Source organism: Leptodactylus fuscus, chromosome 6 (assembly GCF_031893055.1).
Source record: "Leptodactylus fuscus isolate aLepFus1 chromosome 6, aLepFus1.hap2, whole genome shotgun sequence".
NCBI lineage: Eukaryota > Metazoa > Chordata > Amphibia > Anura > Leptodactylidae > Leptodactylus > Leptodactylus fuscus.
In genome coordinates this window covers 70,896,255-70,902,254 of record NC_134270.1, presented here as the reverse complement: position 1 = coordinate 70,902,254, position 6,000 = coordinate 70,896,255, and positions in this window count along the sequence as shown.

The window sequence follows — 6,000 nt, the reverse complement described above, 5'->3', positions numbered from 1 at the left end:
CCTGGCTAAGTGTCAGAAATGCCCTTCTGACTGTAAAGCCCTACGGTACCGGGACCGATAGCGCTTTATACCGGGCACAGATCGGGAAAGTCGATAGTGTGCTGATCAAAATGAACAGCCACTGGATAGACCCATCATTTTCATGTCCAGAAGTGTCAAGCACCCTGACATCAGCCATCAGCGTGGACAATTCTGCTCCTACTAAGTTCAATTCACACTAATGCCCCCAAACTCTTCTGTTTAGAGGCTCAATCCACCCTGATTCCCCCAACTGTGCTGGTTAGAAGCTCATTATAAGTCATGCCAAGTAACACACTGGCACACATGGCTGACTCCATGTTAGATTGCTTTTCAAGAGACAAAGGCATAGTTCACATTATGGAGAGCAAACAATAATGGATTTTTTCAATCCTCGACCCCTGGTATAAGTTAAAAATCTCATCTTTTGTTCTAGTACAGGAGAGCAAAACAATTGCACAAATGATATGTAAATATGGAGGTAGGTTAAGCAGCAAAAAAGGTGGCTAGAGGCAGAGGCATGTCCAGAGGCAGCAAGGACAAAGATTTTCCATGTACTAGCCACTCATACAAAACTCGCCCATGTTCCCAGACTTATGCGAGATCTCTCCGTGTCTTTGAGGAGTACACCAAGAGGGTCAGCTTTCACGACACATTACTGATTTTAACAATCCCGCTCCTGTGTGTGATGCAGGAATCCCTCATCACCATCAGGGATAACGCATTGTACACCGAGTAGTCAGGCATAGGAGCAGAACCTTTCCAGCAGGATAGTCAGTGCACACTCCTATCCGCTTCACAGCGTATATTGATGGAGGAAGAGGAGGATGACGAAGTGGCAGATGATATCATTGTCACACAGGAGGCTAGCGGCACCCCCTGGCCAAACTACCACCACTGAGGTGCCTAGTGTCACCAGTTACATGACAAATTTAGTGCGGTTTGCACACTTTGCAAGTCTAAACTGAGTAGTTGCTCTGAAAAGAGCAACCTTACCACCTTTTGCATGCACTGTCATTTGGAAGGCTCAGTGGGAGAGAGCAAACGATAGGACAATCATTGCCCGGCGTTGCCGACACTGCCTCTTCCACTGTTTACACCAGCCTGGACACCTACACATCTGTCTCTGACACATTGGGGAGTTCACCCTCATCCGCCCTTTTGGCCTGCACCATCATGCACCTCTTCCTAGCCACTCCCCATCTCCCAGGCATTTCATTGCAGGCAGAAGTACAGCGCAAGCCACCCACATGCCCAAGCCTTTAACAGGCTCATCTAAAAACTGCTGGCCCTGGAGATGTTGGCGTTTATGCTTCTGGATACCCAGGCCTTCCGTCACCAGATGGCACCTCCCTATGCTGGGCCTAGATGTTACTACTTCTCTTGGTGTGTTGTCCTCGCCTTGTGCCTGCACATTTCCCTTAACATCAGTTGGGCCCAGAGTTCCATGCTTTGCTGCAAAGTCTACTTGACCACCGACGCATTGACAAGCGCCTGCGGTCAGGGATGCTGTAGTGAATGTAGTGGAGTCTGGGCCCAGGGTGCAAACTGGGATGGCCTATCTCCTCTCCCAGCCCAAAATTCATGGCAGGGTTTCTCTGAAAGCCTACTCCTGCGCTGCAACCTTGACCCCAACTACGAGCTGGAAACGCTGTACCACTGGCGTGGGGAGATGTCAGCAGGCCGTGCTGAAGCTCATCAGCTTGGGGGACAGACATATTTTGTGGGGGACACCCCAAAGAAAAGCTGGTTTGCATGTATATAGCAAGAAGTAACTGCTGTGGATTCCTGCTATTTTGTGGGGGACACCCCTAATAAAAGCTGGTTTGCACGTATATAGCAGGAGGTAACTGTTCTGTATTCCAGCAAATTTGTGGGGGTGGGACACACCCCTAACAAAAGCTGGTTTGCACGTATATAGCAGGAGGTAACTGCTCTCTATTCCTGCAAATTTGTGGGGGGGGCACCCCTAATAAAAGAACAAAAGCTGGTTTGTACATGTATAGCAAGAAGTAACTGCTGTGGATTCCTGCTATTTTGTGTGTGTGTGTGGGGGGGCACCCCTAATATAGCAAGAAGTAACTGTTCTGTATCCCTGTTTTCCACCGTCTGTGGAAAGCTTGACTCCTCTCCCTGCAGTATATAGCTCTGAGAAGAGCTGTTGTTGTTCTTCGGTTTTTCCCTGCCTATTTGAAGCTAATGCCTATCTAGCCCTCAGCAGATATGTTTCTCTCCCTATCTCTCACCGCGAAATGACACGAATATGGTGGCGGCCGTTCTTATGAATGGGAGGTCACATGGCAGCCAATAGGTTTTTTCAATTTTTTTCACTGCCTCCGTTGTCGTAGTTCCTTTCCCACCTCCCCTGCACAGTTATTGGTGCAAAAAACATGCCAAGGAAGGTGGGAGGGGATACGAATCTTTACTGCGTATGCCGCGTGGTATTCAATTGGGAACAAATACCTTGAACGGCCTGATATTCAATCTAATACCTATTCGATCGAACGGTGTTCCCTCATCTCTAATTATAATGCCTAAGATATAGGTGAAACCACCAGCCTCAGTTTGCTCCATTGCACAAGAGCCCCCTACTTACAGAACAGATTTCAGCTCTCAATAGAGAAATAAGGAAAAGATTTGAGATGTGCAGGATCTGTTAAAGTATTCTAGAAGTTTTATCAATGAAAATTCTACCAGAAAATAAAAAGTTGCCTGAAAGTTTGTTTGCTATAAACTTGGCTGCATCTGTATACCTTAGACTGTATTAATGTGAATAGCTAATGAAGAGAACAAATTAAAGTTTAGTGTCCTGTCAAGAAATGTCCCAAGAAGCACCAAGTCTAGGAATTATTGGGTTAAGAAGCAATAAGCGCATGTTTAATGCTTCCCTACAAATGAGAGTTAATATATCTTAGAGCTGATACAATCTATTAGGAATTAAAGCGACAGCTGTTCCATTTCCCCTGACAGTTTGCTTGTTGTTCATGGCTTGTTTTCTCCTAGGCTTTTCAATGACTTATAAAACCTCTTGTTTTGTATCATTTGTGCAGTCAACAAATACATTTATACACATCAATTACTGCCGGTATATTCATAATATGATAAAACAAGTGTCAGAATGAATATGATGAAAGTTCTAGCTATTCTTGTGAATTCTCTCTTTTAGATTATCATAAAATCAGGGTTTTTTTATGTTCTTCATTACTTAAGAGAATCAATATTGAAATAAATCCTCAAGAAAATGAAAAAAAAAATCTCACATTAAAATATTGAAAAAGGCTCTTATCCCTTGAATTCTAAACTCCAGTATTGTAGACCAGCAGACATCTTCAGGTTTGATAGCTGAATATGGATATATAGATACACTAGTCTATGTATATACCATTGCTGCTTTGGTGACATACACATAGCATTTTTCTTTTTAAACAGTAAAATATTGCTGTGCCTCTATGACAAACACATGCTAGTGTGGTCGCCCTGGAACTGCAGCGGACCATTACTATACTCACAAACAATTTCTCATAGGGGAAGCAGTTGCAACAGTGGAGAGATATTGGTGCCGAAACTAACTGCACCAATATCTCCATCATGGCAAATACCGGCAAAGCTGACTGCACTGAACTCAGTCAGCTTTCTAGCAGTATATAATACCGCACATCTCTGAGGACATGAAAGGTTCTCTTTAAATACACATCTGCATCAGTTCTTTTGTTGTTCGGGACCATTGTCCAACCTGCAGAGGTGAGGTGTATGTCATTGTATGTCATCGGCGCTCACAAGTACATGGAGCACATGGCTCCTAGGAAGAACCTGCTTACTGCAGCATCCTATACAGTGCAGGGCAGGAAGAGGCTAATTGCGGGCTGACATCATGAGGGAGCACCTGCAAATAAAAGCGGTCTGGTTATGTTCTTCATATGGGGAATGGAGGAAACTGATAGTCGTGAAGTGTTTGGTGCTGTGAGGGGAACATTATACAGTAAAAACAGCACTTTGTGGATTGTATTATGCGGGCAGAGGGGAATCTGGCAGTAAGTGGCTAATGTGAGAGTATTTAGTCTTGGTTTAGCGGTCAGCGGGTGATGTGACAGTATTTAGTCCTGGTATAGTGGTCAGCGGGTGATGTGACAGTATTTAGTCCTGGTATAGCGGTCAGTGGGTGATGTGACAGTATTTAGTCCTGGTATAGTGGTCAGTGGGTGATGTGACAGTATTTAGTCCTGGTATAGCGGTCAGTGGGTGATGTGACAGTATTTAGCCCTGGTATAGAGGTCAGTGAGTGACGTGACAGTATTTGGTCCTAGTATAGCGATCAGTGGGTGACGTGACAGTATTTAGTCCTGGTATAGCTGTCAGTGGCTGGCGTGACAGTATTTTGTCCTGGTATAGCAGTCAGTGGGTGACGTGGCAATATTTAGTCCTGATATAGAGGTCAGTGAGTGATGTGAAAGTATTTAGTCTTGGTATAGTTGTCAGTGGGTGACATGACAGTATTTAGTCTTAGTATAGCGGTCAGTGGGTGACGTGACAGTATTTAGTCCTGGTATAGTGGTCAGCGGCTGGCGTGACAGTATTTAGTCCTGGTATAGTGGTCAGCGGCTGGCGTGACAGTATTTAGTCCTGGTATAGCAGTCAGCAGGTGACGTGACAGTATTTAGTCCTGGTATAGTGGTCAGCAGGTGACGTGACAGTATTTAGTCCTGGTATAGTGGTCAGCAGGTGACGTGACAGTATTTAGTCCTGGTATAGCGGTCAGTGTGTGATGTGACAGTATTTAGTCCTGGTATAGCGGTCAGTGTGTGATGTGACAGTATTTAGTCCTGATATAGCAGTCAGCAGGTGATGTGCCAGTATTTAGTCCGGGTATAGCAGTCAGTGGATGATATGACAGTATTTAGTCCTGGTATAGCAGTTAGCAGGTGACGTGACAGTATTTAGTCCTGGTTTAGTGGTCCTATTTGATAACTTTGTATGTATATAAATATTTTTTAGTGTGGGGAAGGGCATGTGCCTTGTTGCTTTTGCATCTGATCTTTAAAGATAAGGCACAGAAACTACTAGTTTACCTAGGCAAAAAAAAACCTTACAAATTTACAAAAAAACATTTAAAAGACAAGAACACCCCTGTAAGTACCAGTGATAGGCACTGCAGCACATCGAATTAACAGAATGTGACTATGTTGTATGTACAAGTGGGGCCCCACTTTAAATTTTGCCCAGGGCCCCATTTATTTTAAACCCGGCCCTGCCAACACTTATGATATAGAGGAGGGGGACGCATTAGATCCAAAGCCTGCCCTTAAAGTAATACAATGCTAAGTTCCCACTTTGCATTGTGGTCCCATTATTAGAAGCACAGCACTCTACCAGACCAGTCATATTACTACCAGCATGTGAAGGACGTCATTGAGGTAGCAGTATCCACAGAACACTCCAGCATTAGAAATACACAGTAAGTTGAGGCCCATTTACAGGTTTTGCTAGAATTTAGTAGGTGCATCATTGCCAACAGGTACAACCATAAAGATAAGCTAATTTATGAGGCAAACTTACCTAGTTGATGCCTCAGGCTTCTTCTTTGTGTAGTCAGTTGTTGACTAGAGCAAAGCCTGTATACAGGTGTTTTCACCTACTACCCCTCCCAGACTACAGAAAAGAATGTGCATCAGACACTCCCAACATGAACCTGTTATGGATACCGACATCCTGGATTCATGGTCCCATGGGCCCAGAGCAGAAAGGCAGATGGTACTTGCAGTGCAGAATATTACAGCAGTTAGCTGCTCTATTGTGTTATCTCATGTCCTCACATGTACCTCAGGCCATCTTATACATAAGATCTGAAATCTGTATCAATATAATCATTTATCCTTTCTCAATTCCTTCTTCTTTCCTACTCCAATAGGAATCCTCCAGCAGCACCTTGACACTAATATATTTGAGTATATGTATAAAGGGAGATTAGTCAGTAGTAGAGATGAG